Below are 17,716 nucleotides of genomic sequence, written 5' to 3' on the forward strand. Positions count from 1 at the left end.
TGAAGCTAATAAAAGTGAGAAGTGGGTAGTGTCATGTGTTTGTGAAGTGTAGACTGTGAACCTACAGCTGTAACACAAAGACAATCAATAAATCATTACAAGCATGGTTAGTGAATTTAAACAACGAAAGATAAAACCATAGCTAATCAATCTATTGCTTCCTAGTAAATGCGAGTGTGAATTTTGCTCTCTGCTCTGGTCATGCAAATTCCAATGACCTGACTACACTTCAATGGAGCATTTAAATGATAATGATGATGCATAAAGATGAGATTAAGCTAGAAATGAGCTAGATTTAAGCTAAAATTGAACATGATAACAATGCTAAGATGATAAACTAAAAGCTGTATGCCTATAGTAACAATGCTTGAATGCAAATGAGATGGATGTGGATGCTTTGAACTCCAAAATGGGGTATATTTATAGGATTTTACAAGGCTAGGGGTGATGTGGCATGAATCAATGGTCGAGATTTGATCTGAAGATATCAATGGTTAAATTGGAGGTGAGTTCAGAAGAGGTTGCACAAAAGGGGACAATTGGTGGTAGGTAGGAAAAGGGTTTGGTTGGAAAGGAACACTTGGTGACAAGTGTCAAGAAGCTTTGCTCATCAGAGGCCAAAGTGTCCATGGAAAGGGGACATGGTGGTTACGATGTGTAAGCTAGGATGGGTTTGTTAGGTCCAATATGTAAAGCTACTGTACTGAGAGGGGAGGGTGAATCAGTACTTCAAAACTTTTCTTCAATAATAACTTTACTATTAAACATAAACTGAATATTGCTGAAACATAATATAAAGCTAAAACATATAAATAACATTCATACTTGTTTCACTCCATAACACATATATTTTGGTTATGCAGAAACTCTTTGTTAGAGAGAAAAACTGCAGTGGGGATGGCACCCACAACTTCACTACTACAATAATAAAGGTTGCTCGATTAGAGCTACATATTTAGCTATTTCTAATAGCTTACCCTATTAAGAGTATCAAGATCTTTAGATCTACCTTGCTAAAGGATTTTACAACACTTATACTAAATGTTGTACTTGGTTAAAGGCTTTACAATTTATAGACTTTGTTAGAGTCTTTTACCCTGTTAAAGGTTTCTCTTACAACTCAAAATAATACAATCAAAATCTTTACAAAATATCTGCAACTTCACATCTCAAATGTTATAGCAGATTCTATGTGCTTAATATGAAATTACCTTGCTCATAGCATACCTCGGTAATTGATAAATCAACTCGGTAAACCCTTCTATTTACTTTGTTCCTTAACTGTTCTCTGAAATCTTTCTTGATGACCTCTGAATATCTCTGTCAGTCGTAACAGTCACAACACATTGTGCTTTCTCATGATTTTGCCCTTCAGCTTATCTATCACACATGTCTTGCTTCATACATTTTGATCCTCATTTCATGTTGTATAAATAGATCTCTTATGACGATGATTTGTTCATGCTTCGATCTTACAAACATGATTCATCGAATGAATAACCATACAAATTATTTCATTGGATAGATGTCCTCAAAATCATACAAAATCTTAAGGTGCAATTTCCCATGTGATAATGGTTCCCTATTCCTCGATCTTGTAACACATTTCCACATATGTGTCCAGGTTCAATAAATCTGGTAACACGTTTCACTCGGTTCATATTAACTCGGTATACTATCTTTGCTGCTCATTAGAAATAGAACATTGCTTGGTAGACAGCTAGGTGTATACTAAACTCTGTGACTTCTTTCCTTCTATAACCGATTGCTTTAGTGCTCACCGATAGAGTATTTTGGTATTATCAACTGACTAGAGTATATAGGATGACTTTGGACATAAAACTAATGACAACTTAGTAAATAGTAACAATCTCCCCTTTTGACATTAGTTTGGTATGCTTGACAAAACTCTTTTCAAAGTCATTACTCAAAAATATATATACTTACAAAATTTGATGAAACTGATAGTATATACAATTGTCAATAAATAGTATACTCAGATATACTCCCCTTATCAATACTGTACTTAACTTTGATTTTTTATGAAGCTTTACTATTCTATATTCACTTCTTAGTGTTCACTGCTCCCCTTGTCAAAATTACCTATACATCTAGATACTCTGATCTGCTCAGCATACTTCCTCTTTTATACACTATACTCCCCCTTTTTGATAAGCATCAGAACTATTTACCATTCGGTGGAGGCAATTGATCAAAAATAGATTTGTACTTAGTTAGAGCATCGGTGAGAGCATTGGTAAGGGAACTCTTGACACTGTCCATTGGGGAATTTTGAGCTGTAATATCAGCTAACAGTGAAATCAGACCATCTAAAGTGCTTCCCTCTTGTTGAGTGGATAAATAGGTAGCTCGGTTATTCTACTCTTGGACGGAGGACAAGTGTGGAATGAATAAGGTTTGAAGAGTCATGACATCCATTCTTATTTTGTGCTCTTCATTTTGAAGTTCCAAATGTTGAGCCATGAGAGATTGTAACTTGGAATAGAAATTCTAAATAGAATTGGGCTCGGTGGTCAATTTATTTGAGAGATTGGTGATCTCTTTTTCAATAACTTTGGTTTTATTCTTGATATATTTAATGAATAAAGAATATGTTTGAGTTGAGGGGACAACTCAGCAATGAGTCCGGCTAGCTTAACTTTACCGATAGCAATGGCTTTCTATACCTCTTCAATCATTTTGGTAGTGCACTCTTTGTCCTTCAATTTGCTTAGGTATTCAGATGCATCTACTCCAGATGCTTTTATTTTAGTGAGGAGTTCATTTAGTTGAATATGGATGGCAGCATATTTTGTCATGGTAGCTTCAGGTAGCATTTCTATTAATAATGCTTTAACCTTCTGAAGTACTCTATTTTTCTTTTGTATAGCCATTTGTCTCTCTTGTTCTGCTTTGGCTTTGCATAGTTCCCCGAATTCAATGAGTGCTTTCCCTTTCAATTTTCAAATGTCTACATTTGGCAACACAATTGGCTTTGACAGATCTAGCTTGAAACTATTCTTCTTCATTTTCTTCTTTTTAGATGATGAGGCTTTCATCGGTTGAAATAGTACAATGGCTTGGGAGGCTTGTTCACCCTCGGTAGGTTGCTCGGTAGAGGCAACACTTTTGTCTATTTTTTTAGCCTCAAATGTAGCCTTCGGTGATTCCTTGCTTGGGGTCTCGGTGGCAACAGTTTCAGTGATTGTTGGGGCTTGAGAAGTCTGTTCCCTAGTGGGCTGAGAAGTAGCTTCTCCTTTGGTAGACTATTGACCCTCTTTGCCTTGTTCAGTGTCCTGAGGTGTCTCGGTTGAAAGATGCTGAGTTATCGGAGGATAGGACTTGACTTGTTCCAAAACTAATTCACTTGATACCAGTTTGGCATAGGCATTCCCTTCTATCATCTCCTATTCTTGTACCTTGGTGTCCATGATATCCTCATCAAGTTGTATAGTACCAGCAGGATCTTGCTCAGTGATATCAACTATTTCAACTTCACCTTGCTCATCAGCACTCTTGATTCAAAAATTTTCTTGCCATTTTTCTTTTGTCTCTTTCTCTACTTCAAGATAAAGGCCATTCATCAGTTTCAAGGCTCTTTGCTTGACTAGGAAGTTTGTCTAGTAGTTTTTTAGATGTTCACTTATCTCATCTACCAACATGTCTAGAAAGAGATGTACCAGACTTCTTTCTCTCATCTTGTTTTTCGAGTCCATAGCATATTTCCACCTGTTATCAATGTGTAAGTACAATGCTTTTGGAAGAGAATTAGTTACTTCCAATGGGACTAATCAGAATTTAAGAAGTGTACATACAACTGACTCTTCTATTTGCCTCTTTTCTTCTTCTGTCTGAGAGTCATATTTGACATACCAGAATGACCCAAATCCACCATATTGTTTCAAATTTGCACAAAAATTATCAACACTATGTACATCTTCCTTTTTGCTTTTGACAATCTAAAATTTATTTTTGTCTTCAGATTCGGTGTCACTTGACTCTTTATTCAAAATGAGTGTTCAAGTAGACTTCTTATAAGTTTTTTTTACCTTAGGCATTGCAACATTTTTCTGCTTCTTACTCGGTGACACTACAGATGGTCTAGTATTGGGGTGCTTCACTGGAGGAGTAGGTGATACTTGTGATGTATCTTGTTTCTTCCTTCTCAAAATTTTGCCTTTTGGCAACTCGGTGCTCAATGTAATTGCTTCTTCTTGGGCTTTAGATTCCTCCTCAGTGATGACTTGATTGATCTTGACAAGAGTGGAGGAAGAACCTTCTCCAAATTTATCTGTTAATACTTTGATCATTTTGGTTGCTTTCCTTGTAGCTTTAGTAACTACAATGCTCATCTTAACTTTTTCTTTGACCTCTTCATAGGTACCGTACCTGATCTTAGTAGCATGCCTTGGAAGTGCAAGAAGGGCATCTATTTGCTCCTGCATAATGTCAGAATCAATCTCATAACCCATAGGTGACAAAGATTGAGTTCTTGGTTCTACTACATTGACATAACAGTAGTCGGTGTCCACTTCAAAACATATATCATCCTTGTATTTATCCACTAACTGGGGTGCTATTATGTGCCTGTTATGCATCTTTTCCTGAAATCTGCTAAAATAATCATCCATTATCTCATTGAAGTTATCACCTAGCTATTTGATAAAATCATTTATCTAATGGATGATTGGTCGGTGTAACTCCCAAACTACATTACCAACTGATGGAAATAATTTCTGAAAATAGAAAAACATGCATACTAAGAGTGACCCAAACTTTAGTGTGTTTGCTGAGTTGTTCTTCTTCGGCTTCCTTATGGTGTTGAGATTTTCAAAAATATTTTTCAACAACACTTCACATAGGTCCAACTTCATACCCTTTTTCACAATTTTGTATGTTAAATCAACAGTTGCACATGGTACATTGTTTTCCCTTGCCGACTAAAAGAAACAATAACCTATGACTCTAATTGCAAACTTCAGTTCTGCATCTGTAACACTATTTAATTTTAGACCTCTGCAATCAAATTCAACTCCGGTTAAAGTGATCAATTCTTTCTGTGAAATCATTTTCTGAGCTCGGGCATGGTCGAATATAGGGTATTCGGTGATCAAGTGGATGATTTCCTTGGTGATTTTGAATGGTTGCTCTCCTAACCACATAAATTCATCATGAACTCTGCTCAAAACAAATTTAACCCATTGGGGTTTGAAGACTCTCGGGTAGGTTAGGGCTTTGGTCAATCCCTTGACTTTGATATGCTCATATTTGCTATCCAGATTTCCATCGGTGCATAATTCTTCATACGTGTCCTTGATCTCAATATGACCTAGTTCCTCAACATGACACTTAGTGTAGAATCTAACATCCTTAACCAATAGAACCCTATCCGGAATGAGAGATAATGCAGTTTTATCGTCAGGTTTGGATGCTGCTTTGGGAGGTAAGGAATATTTTAGTGAGGGCTTCTCAATGGTTTCAACAACAATAGGTTTCTGAATCTTTGGAGCCATTTCAAACTTTCAATAATTACTAACAAAAAAGGCTTAGGGTTTGAAACTTAACCAACAAATGCTTTCCACTTAGTAAATAGAAAGCAGGTATTCTCAACTAATATGATTGGCTGACTTGTTTGAAAAATGTGTTGGGATTGATGAATAAATACCTTGAAATTTGCTTGGGAGGAGTTTGATCACCTTAGAATTGCTTAGCTCTGCTTTCTGAAAACTTGGTAAGTGTAAAATGACCACGCAAAGGACTTTAAGTACATATTTTACCTTATCAGGCTTTGTGCAATTAGGTAAGAAAGCATTAAATGCACTCAGTTCCTTTAAACCGATTACCTTCCTTTTTATGCTTTTACTGACTAGACAGGCTTACTACATTTACTGACTTCTCTAGTACTCCAAAAGACTAGATAAAATTTCAAACTTGCTATTGCATATTAGCTATGTAGATTTTGGAATTAAGTACATGAAAAATAGGAACTGTTAAGATATAACCTTGAGAGAATGCAGTCCCTTCATACCTTTACCGATTCATTTGAAATAGATGCACCTAACTCGGTAGGTAAGGTGCTTTCTTCATTGGTTGACACATTTTCCTTCTTTTTCCAAATTATCTATAATTTGCTTCTTATTTCCTCAGTATCTCCTTTGGGTTGATCTTTGCAATCTTAGGCCAAGTGTCCAACTTTGTGACAATGAAAACATGCCATACCAAGATTTCTCCATGATCTTCGGTTGTTCATTCCAAACCTTATAAAGTAGTTGACACTTATATGTCCATATCTTCCACAACATTCACACCTTATCCTTGTATTGTAATCCCATGGTACTACAGTATACTATCGGTTGATATCTATGTGAGTTTGGTAACTTCTAGAATTTGCTTGATGTGAAGACCACATATAGTTTTTCTGCTTAAACCAACACTTCTCAGTACTATGACCATATCTATTGTAGTTTTTGCAAAACGCCTTGAATTTTGCCTTCTAATAATTTCTAACACACTTAGTCCTACATTGATTAGATGTGTGACAATACTTATTGCAATTGTAACAATAACCATTCGACCTAGTGACATTCGGTTGCTTACCTTTTCTGATTTGGCACATGTTGGTAGTATGTCCTTGTTTTCCATAGTAGTTGCAAATAGGCTTCTTTCCTTTGATGTTATTCTTGTTTCCAAATTGTTTTGATGATTCTCCTCTCTCAGTGATGTGGATTCCTTTCTTGGTAGAGTCTTTTCCTTTGTAACCGAGTCCTGCATCCTTGTTGGGTCTTCTTGTAGTTAGTTTCTCATCCAAAATATTTGATGCTTCATAACTTTTCTTTAGTGTTTCTTTGGATTTCTTCTCTGTTTCAAGTTCATCAGTCAATCTTGATATTTCAAGTTTCAATGCTTGATTCTCATTTTCTTTTAGATTTGCTTCATGATGTGCATAACCCAATTGATGAGATGGATTTTGTTGAATTCCAGTCATCCTTGTGATTTCATCATTCTTTTAAGACACGAATGCTTCAAGCTATTGTTTTTCTCTTTTTGTATCTCTTATGTTATCCTCGGTTGTCCTCAATGCATCAAGATTTTTAGTCATCTATGTGCTGAAATGCTCATGTTCTCTTTTCATTGCTTTTAGTTGATCAGTCAGTGCTTTGTTCTTTTCTTTCAATACTCCAATCATTTCTTTAGTCTCTTCAGATATACTATTCTTAGATGACGTCTCAATTTGTTCCACCAGCTCTTATGAGTCCTACAAATCATTAGACAATCTTATTCTAACTTTCAGTGATTTTTGCATTTGTTTCTGCATGTCTGCAATCACTTGATTAGCATGATTCAATTCATTTTGAAGATTCACAATTCTCCGAGATTGCTTGTAGCCTTTCATTGATAAGATCTTTCTCTTTAGGTAGTTAAACCCTTTTCCAAGATTGAAGCTCTGATACCAATTGTTAGGTCCAATATGGAAAGCTAATGTATTGAGAGGGTACGGGTGAATCAGTACTTCAAAACTTTTCTTCAATAATAACTTTACTATTAAACATAAACTGGATATTGCTGAAACATAATATAAAGCTAAAACATATAAATAACATTCATACATGTTTCACTCCATAACACATATATTTTGGTTACGCAGAAACTCTTTGTTAGAGAGAAAAACTACGATGGGGATGACACCCACAACTTCACTACTGCAATAATAAAGGTTGCTTGGTTAGAGCTACATGTTTAGCTATTTCTGATAGCTTACCCTGTTAGGAGTATCAAGATCTTTAGATCTACCTTGCTAAAGGATTTTACAACACTTATATTAAATATTGTACCTGGTTAAAGGCTTTACAATTTATAGACTTTGTTAGAGTCTTTTACCCTGTTAAAGGTTTCTCTTACAACTCAAAATAATACAATCAAAATCTTTACAAAATATCTGCAACTTCACATCTCAAATGTTATAGCAGATTCTCTGTGCTCAATATGAAATTACCTTGCTCATAGCATACCTCGATAATTGATAGATCAACTCGGTAAACCCTTCTATTTACTCTGTTTGTTAACTATTCTCTGAAATCTTTCTCGGTGACCTCTGAATATCTCTGTCAGTCGTAATAGTCACAACACATTGTTCTTTCTCATGATTTTGCCCTTCAGCTTATCTATCACACATGTCTTGCTTCATACATTTTGATCCTCATTTCATGCTGTATAAATAGATCTCTTATGACGATGATTTGATCATGCTTCGATCTTACAAACATGATTCATTGAATGAATAACCATACAAATTATTTCATTGGATAGATGTCCTCAAAATCATACAAAATCTTAAGGTGTAATTTCCTATGTGATAATGCTTCCCTATTCCTCGATCTTGTAACACGTTTCTACATATGTGTCCAAGTTCAATGAATCTGGTAACACATTTCACTCGCTTCATATTAACTTGGTATACTATCTTTGCATCTCGGTAGACATAGAACGTTACTCAGTAGATAGCTAGGTGTATACTAAACTCTATGACTTCTTTCCTTCTATAACCGACCACTTTAGTGCTTACCGACTGAGTATTTCGGTAGTATTAACCGACTATAGTATATAGGATGAATTTGGAGATAAAACTAATGACAACTTAGTAAATAGTAATAGGGTTAAGCAAACCTGGGGTTAGATGGAATGAGTTAGGTTTAGGAGTGGTTAGGTTAGGTGGTTAAATGTTAGGAGAATAGGAAAAGGCTAATTAATTTCAACAACTCATGAATTTGATTTGTTTTAATTAATTAGGGGATTTAGAAGAAATTATTTTGATGGGGGGAATTAATTAATTTGAGTTAATTAATTAAAGGGGATTATTGAAATGAACCTGTTAAGTAAATCCTCAGATTTATTATAAGTAGATGAATGGGGGGAATTTAATCAAATTGTTAATGAATTCAATCAAATTGGGAATGAGAATTAATTAAATAATTGCTTATTCAATTAATTATCTTCAGACCATTTTAAGGTGTATACTAGTAGATGTCATGGATGAAGAGTTGAGACAAATTGAGAAAAATCAGACTTGAGAACTTGTCCCTAGACCTGCAGATAAGAATGTCATAGGTACCAAATGGGTCTACCGGAATAAGATGAATGAAGAAGGTAAGATAGTCTGACATAAAGAAACGCTAGTGTGCAAAGGGTATGCACAAATGGAAGGCATTGATTTTGAAGAAAATTTTGCACCGGTTGCTAGGATAGAGGCAATAAGAATGTTTTTAGCCTTCTCAGCCTATAAGGAATATAAAGTGTATCAGATGGATGTAAAATCTTCCTTTCTCAATGGTAATGTTGAAGAAGAGGTCTATATAGAACAGCCAGAAGGGTACCTGTTGCATGAAGATGAGATTTTTTGTATGCTGGTTAAAGAAAGCCTTGTATGGTTTAAAGCAAGCTCCCAAAGCATGGTATTCCCAGTTAGAAAAATACTTGAAGGAGCAAGGATTCCAGAAAGGGAATGTAGACAACAACTTGTATGTCAAGGTAAATGGAGATCACATGATTATAGTTGTTGTATATATGGATGATATTATCTTTGGAGGAGACAAGGACATCATGTGACAAGAATTTGTATATCAGATGAAGAAGGAATTCAAGATGTCCATGATGGGTGAGTTGTCCTATTTTCTTGGTTTGTAGATCTAATAGTAGGTGAAAGCAATTTTTATCTCACAAACCAAGTATGCAAAAGACATGCTAAAGAAATTTCAAATGGAGGATAGCAAAATTGTAAGTACTCCCATGCTTACCAGTTGTAAGTTGAGCAAAATAGATGAGTCACCAGAAGTTGATCAAACAATATATAGTTCTATGATTGGTAGTTTGTTATATTTAACAACATCTAGACCATATATTGTACAAGTCGTTTACATTGTATTAAGAATCCAAGTTGCTCCTAAATAGTCTCACCTAAATGTAGTTAGAAGGATTTTCAAGTATTTACAAGGAACTATCAGTTATGGTTTGTGGTATCCAAAGAAAGGAGACTTTTCTTTGTAGGCTTATACTAATGCAGATTGGCCAGGAAGTATAGATGACCACAAAAGTACAAGTGGAGCTTCTTTCTACTTAGGAGACCGGTTAGTATCATGGCACAACAAGAAGAAAGATTTAGTGTCATTATCTACTACAGAGGTAGAGTATATAGAAGCTCCTACATGTTGTTCATAGGTTTTATGGATGAAGCAGACATTGAAAGACCTACAGGTGGAGATACCAGAACCTATTCCAATCTGGTGTGATAACTCAAGTGCAATCAACATATCCAATAATCCAATAATGCACTCAATAAAAAAACACATTACAATCAAGTATGAGTCCTTGAGGGAGAAGATAGCAAACAAGGAGGTCATAGTAGAATATGTTCCAACTAGTGAGTAGATTACTGACATATTTACGAAGCCACTTCCTTTAGGCCCATTTGAGTACTTGAGACAAAAGATGGGTGTTGTCCAACCATCTGGTAGAAATTAAATGCATATGAGAATGTATGATTCAGGGGGACTCAACCATTTTTACTCTCTTATGACTCTTGAATCATGAAGCATAGACATAGGGGGAGTATGTGTCCTAACCAGATGAAGACAAGGGAGAGAATATTGGTGTCAGACTAAGGTTCCCTTTCCCATTGTTGTTAAAGGGGCAGAGAAACTATAACTGATCATGTTAACATCAATGCCAAAGGGGGAGATTGTTAGCATTGAGTTGTCATTGATTTCAATTGGTATTGCAGGCTACCAGTAAAGGTATATCACCCGATGTGAAGAAGGTTAAACAGGCATAAGGAAGATTAACATGAAACTGGTATGGTGGAAAACAAGTAAGATTTATGACTATTAGTAACATCACTGGTAAAAGGTGATATAAAGTTGTGTGTTGGCATGACAAGTTGTAACCGGTTTGAAGGTTGGTTGCTTGTTTATGATGAAGAGGAAGAATGCTAAAATGATCACAAACCATTGAAGGTGAAGATGTGCTACCGGTGTAGTGTGCACTATGGGTTAGCAAAAGGAGAAGGTCTCACCAGTAAGGGCTTATGCCGATATGAGTTTGTTGAATGTTCAAGAGTAAACTAACCTTGTGTCAGTGAGCTGAGTGTATGACCAATGTGATGCCATGTGGAGCTGAGGTGGCAAGCATGTCGAGGTTGATGAAGTTTCTATAAACATAGTTGTTGGAATAGTTTGTCGACTTTAATGAAACAACCAAAAATCATTGGACAATAATAGACTGATAAGACTCATGGAAGAATGAATAACATAGAAAGATCAAGGAGTTCTTGGTGCCTGGATCGAAGAAAATAAATCAGATTGCAAGTGGACCTCGAGAAGGAAACAACTAGGCTATAAATGAGTCAACAGATTTCAAGGCCAAAAATCATGGTCGGGATTGCTATCTTTACCAAATATACATTGGATGATGGAAAACATGTACATATGTATTCCTCCAATGCAGGTGATCGATCCAAGATGAATTGGATTAGATCAGATGCAAATTTAGTTGGGAGAAGGAAACCCTAACTACCCTTAGTTTGAATTGATTTTTGGTGGGAAAGCTCAAGATTAAATATGATGACTTGAGACTATGATCAGTGCTGCTGAAGAGTGAAGGTAAGTATGAAATTGCTAAAAAATTTAGAGTCGAAGAGATAAGCACTTGAAGTATTTATGAGAAAGGATTGTACCGGTAAGGAGAAGCAAGGTAAACTGGTGTAAGGAACAAACTGGCAGAGTTAGCATAGGAGGTAGAGGTGAAAATATGGAGGAAGCAACATCTGATAAAGAGTCATTAGTGTGATTTGAATCATGAAGATATTGTGAGAGGAGACTTAGCAAAGTTAGGATTAGTAGCAAAGAAAAATAGCAGAGTGTGTGGAGGAAACATAAACTAGTAAGGTTGAAACTGATAGAGCAGAATATTGTAAGGTTGCAAAAATTCTTTTGCAATAGGGATCTAATTTGTATAACTAAGTTTTATATTGTTTTCACTGAGTTGGTGCTCAATGCAAGGGTTATAGCTCCTTTAGGTTGTAGCCTATAAATTGTGCAGGGGTTGGTGCTCCTTTGAGTCGGTGCTCATGAATTAGGGGTTCATGCTCCTTGGGTTTGTGCCATAAAACTATAATTAGATCTTTTACATTGTGAGGCTAGATTGGAGTAGAAGATCTCCAGTAGCTATTCTCACCAAGGTTTTTCCAAAATTGGGTTTTCCTCATAAATCTGGTGTTGTGGGATGCATTCTTGTGTATGAGCTATGTTGATGTTGTAGCAAATCCTTTCACACACTTAGTTTGCATTGTTTGAGCTACCATTTATTAGTCAGTGTGTTTTATATATTACTAGTGTATCCCTATTGAAGGAAAAGTTTTTTAAATCACTGATTCACCCCCCCTCTCAGTGATCCATTGTGTCAAACAATTGTGCTCCCAAAATTTTGGGAAAAAAGTCAAGGACCATGTGCATTTTCAACATGGTGCAACAAACATTTCACCAAATTTTTAGGTTCATTAGATATGATGATATTACAGCAAATCCCAAAGTTATAGCTTATTTCGAGGTGTTTTGATATGCGAAATCGGGCCTTAAAAGTTGAAATAGGACATAATTAGGGTTTATGATTAAATGATTTATTGGAAGAATAAAATAAAAAGGGGCACACTTAGGGTAAAGTGCCCAATTTTATGTTGTGGGGAGTTATGAAATAGGACTTTAGATTTAATTAAATTAATTAATTAAAGGCTTCAAGTGAAATTACAATGCAAGATGCAAACACACTAAGGTGTGTGATAAACTAATTGTGAAATTGTAGCACCCTAGCAAGGGTGTACAATTTATGACACTGCAAACACACACAAGGTTCTTGCACATAGTATTTTAATTTACAAATCAACTATTCATTAAGGTGGAATCACCAAAATGGGGGTTTGACTAAAGCAAAATCCTACATAGCCACCCAAAACAATGGTTTTTAGCTAAGGTGCAGATTCAAATCCGAGCGTCGCTGTAATTTTTAGGATCAACAGAGTGCACAAAAAAAATTTCAAAGGAAAATTTCATGAAAAACCCCTGGGATAGGGGCGTGGTGCCCTAGTCCTATCCAGGACAAGGGTGTGGTGCCCTGTTTCTCCCTATTTTTACCAAGGTTTGTCAGAATAATAGGCTTCAGATCTCAGTTTCTAGTTCTGAAGGTATAGTTCTAGATCTATAGAATTAGGATAGTGGCATAGAACCCTCATCCCAGACATTTCACCTCATATTTATAACACAAGTGCACCTCTAAATTTAGATCTTAATCTGTACTTTTCATCAGCATATTAGTTATTCTCAATCTTGCATTTTCAGATTAGGGTTATTAGTGTATACTTGCATCTTTCCATTCTCTTTTTTGCAGTGAGGGAATAGAACCCCTATAAGATAATCCTTGGATCTCTCTTCCTCACAAGAAGTAGCCAAAGTGCATTACCTCCCTAGGATCTTTTGTATTATGTGAGTTTGTATGTAAGAGTGGGCTAGGGTTTGCTTGCCTAGTCTTACATTTTCCCCTACACATCTTTGGCGAACCTGACGTTAATCCAATTTAATTTTCATTGCATTGCATTGTAAGATCTAGGTTTATTATTTTTTCATTTTCCTTTATAAACATAAAATTCCAAAAAAAAGTGAAAAAATCAAGAAAATGAAAAAAGAGCTTTCCTTTTACTTGTATTGTGTGTTTAAATTTCATTCAATTTTCATTTCAAAATGTGAGATCTTTATTTGCAAGATGTTCATACTTTTGATAATGTATGGAATTATATTTATTATGAGTTTATTAAGGATGAATTAGATGAAGCTCTAGAAGAGTTTTTGAACCCTAAGCCTTCTAAACGCTCATTTTGCTAAAAACTAATCAACCTTGTTACTATGCCATTTCGTTGTGATGAGAAAGATAAGTTGAATGATTCCTCTCATGGATACATTCCTATCAACTCCTCCACTAGATCTAACAACATGGTTTCTTACAACAATTCCCTTTATGAGGATATGTCTATTTTTGAATCAAGAGATAAACCTTTCAACCGATATGACCATGCTTTGTTGGATTATGTCCTTGATGACTTCATTTCTTTTCATAAACCATCAAACAAAAACAATACATCTAAAAGGTTAATCAACATGATAAATGTGAAGGAACATAACACGCCTTTTTTTTCAATCCAAGGTGCTTATCCTTCCTCAACTTCATCTCTCCCTAATCAACCTTTATTCACTGTTCAAGGTGGATATAGTCATGATTCATTTAGTACTACTAACAAACCTATCATTACTGTGCAAGGAAGAAATCCTGTTAAGATTCCTTATAACTATGATAAAAAATTAACTAAGGAGAATCATCATGTGGTTTCCCATACCTACAACACAAGAAATAATAGGTAACCTAATCCTCCTCCAGTTATTCTTGTATGCGGGAAAAGTGGGTCAATAGAACTCAATATGTGAAAAATGTTTCAAAAGACTTGTCCACACACACACACGGGACTTCTTGGTGCAAGCTATGGAGTAACGAAGTATTACTCAGCTTCCCAAGGTGGGTCCCATAGTTCTCTATCTCACAATGTCCCTCAAACCAATGTTTTTGCTCTCAGATCATTGAGCAAAATGGTTTAGGGATGGCAAATGCAAGAACGAGGGATGCTTTGATAGATTTTAGAATGAAATGCATCCTAAGCTATGCATGATCTTAAAATGCAATAAACTAGATTATAAGATGACAAGGTTAGCATGAATACTATCCTAACATGATATATTTAGTCTATGATTGAGCTAAATGATAAAGAAAGTATTCTAAACATGCATATTTAGACTAATTTCTATTTAAAAGAGAGGCTAAAATGATGAGCATAAAAATGATATGAAAGTTTGAATGTATTTAAGCATAAGTGTGATACTACAAATTTGGACGATGATCAAAATGGAGGAATGAGAGCTCTTATTTATAGCAAAAATAGGGCAATGGATGGTCAGGATTAAAAGAGTTGATCAAGGGTTGAATTTGAAAGTTGGGGATCCATTTTTGCAATTTGCACCAATGAAATGGTGACAAGTGTCAACATAGGGTTGGATTGAGAGAAGGGGTTGGAGGCATTAAATGCCTGAGAAGGCCTCATGGTCATCTAGAGATAAGGGTTAAGCTTAAGTTAGGCTTACCCAATGGATTAAGAGTTAATCCAAGGATAAACCTTTGTGCAAATGATTAAGAGATAATCATGGTCAAAGCATTAAAGGTTTGATGAGACACTTGGGTTGGATGAAGGTTGAGTTAAAATAAATTTTTTAACCATGTAAGAGGGTTTGAGTTAACCATTAATGGTTATGAAGACTTTGGGGATATTAAGTGGTTGAGGATTTGAAGCCTTTAATGGTTATCAAAGACTTTAAGGTTTTGAGAAGTGACCTCCCCTTGCTTAGGGATGTGACAAAGTTTAGAAGATGGGTTAGGCTAATTAGAAGCGATTAGAAGAGTCTAGAATGGATTTAGAGATAGGTTTTAGGATGCAAGTGGGAGATGTAGGAAAATGCAAGTGGGTGGAAGAATAATAGAATTTAATTGAAATAAAGTTAATTTAATTCAATTTGGTTGCAATTTGGGGAAATTAAATAAATTAGATTTATTTAATTTAGGATAACTAATTTAATTAAATTTGAATTTAATTAAAAGTGGATAGGGGGATTTAATTGAATAAAATGATTTATTCATTAAATGGTATAGTGAATATAATTTAAATAAATTGAGTAATTTATTTAATTTAAATAGAAGAATGTGGGTAATTTAATTAAATTGGATTTAATTAAATAGAGAAATGAACATAAAATATTCATTTAGGAATATGGTCATTTTTATACGTCTACATTTTGCACCTCTTTGAAGTGACGTGTGTGCACATGTTATTTCAAAGAAAATGATGTGTTATTGTGATTTATGATCTAATGCAATTTTTGTGTCACTCTTATGATTTGCAAATCGTGCCCCAAATTTGATTTGATGGTGATGCCCCCTCGGGAGATGAATCAATATTTTGAAAATTTTGATTGGATTTGATGAGTTGTGTGTGATGTGTATGATTTTGTCTATGTGAAATGTGTGTAAATTGATTCATCTCCTGATAATTTTCAAATGTTAGGGTATAGGGGAAACCACGACCACATTACAGGTCCGTTTGGCTAACCCTAATTTTATTTTTCTCCTATAAAAGGGGAAAAGGGCTTTGATTTGATTCATTTGTGCATTGTTGACTTTGGAGAAAGAGAATTTGGTCTAAAGTAAAAATGCCTATTCCGTATCATAGACACTGTTTTGAGCGCGTTCGGAGGTACTAGAGACTTGCAGCGTATGGACCACCAGTAAGTCAACTCGTTTTACCCTCTTTTGATTTTTGATTTGGTCATTTTTGGTCCTTTTTTATTTTTAAAATTCGATTTTAGCATTTTAGCGTGTCCAAGTCATAGATTAGCACATACAAAATTTTAAGTAGCACATCAAGTTTATTTGTAGGGCTTCATCCGAAAAAAAAAAGGGTAGCGCATAGGAAATATAGGTTAGCGCAGGGGGTTAAAGTAGCGCATGTCATGCGTAGGGTAGTGCGTCAGGTCAGTAGGTTAGCGCGTAGGGTAGACCTCAGGCATAGGGGCCGCAGGGGTTCGCATGGGTAAGAGGTTTTAGTGCGTAGGGTAGACCTAGCACATAGGGCCTCACAGGTAGCGCCAGAGAGTTGTAGGTTAGCGTGTGGATAGGTTCTAGTGCATAGGGTAGGTTAGGTGGCACATGGGGGGAAAAGATTAGCGTGTAGAGTTAGTCTAGCGCATAAGGTGAATATATTAGCGTGTAGGAAAAATAGCCTAGCGCATGGGGGGATTTTAGCGCAGTGGGTGTCTGTTTTAGCGCATTAGGAAAAAAAATTCAAGATGAGGTGATTTGTGAATTTGTTGTGTCGTGCTATCATGATTTTATGGGTTTGTCCAATATGAGTGTCGATATAACTTGTTTTGATTTGCAATATTTCAAGTTATGTATAGATATCAATGTGGTGTTTTGATCAAAATATGATTTATTTGCGTACTTTGTTTCAAGTTCAATGTGTGAAGCCTAATTTGTGTTACAAGCTGATATGGGTTGGAAACTTGAGTTGTTTTACAAGCTGATATGGGTGGAAAACTTGAGTTGTTTTACAAGTTTATGTGATTGTGGAGACTTGAGTTGTGTTACAAGTTTTGATATGGTTTTTGAGAACTTGAGTTGTTTTACAAGTTGATATGAAATCATAGTATTTTGAACTTGATGTAGATGAGAAAATTGTTTCATGTTGTTGATGTGAGTTTGATTTTGATATCTTTGTTTGGATGTGGAAACTGATATCGAATTTGTTTTGCTTGTTGACAGGAGCGATTGGGTGTGGTTTAGTCATGGGAGAGATTTCTGAGACCGTGGACATTGATACCGCGGTTGTCGTAGGCCGATCTCGATATCATTGAGAGATGCAGTTTGACTTCCCTTTTGGATATGCCTCGGTTCACTGTGAATTGGGGGCTATTGACAGCACTTGCAGAGAGGTGGCATAGCGACACGAACACCTTTCATTTTGCCACTGGAGAGATGACAGTCACCCCAGAGGACTGTTACAGGATCCTGCGCATTCCTG

The sequence above is a fragment of the Cryptomeria japonica genome, chromosome 8, assembly GCF_030272615.1.
Source record: "Cryptomeria japonica chromosome 8, Sugi_1.0, whole genome shotgun sequence".
Classification (NCBI taxonomy): Eukaryota; Viridiplantae; Streptophyta; class Pinopsida; order Cupressales; family Cupressaceae; genus Cryptomeria; species Cryptomeria japonica.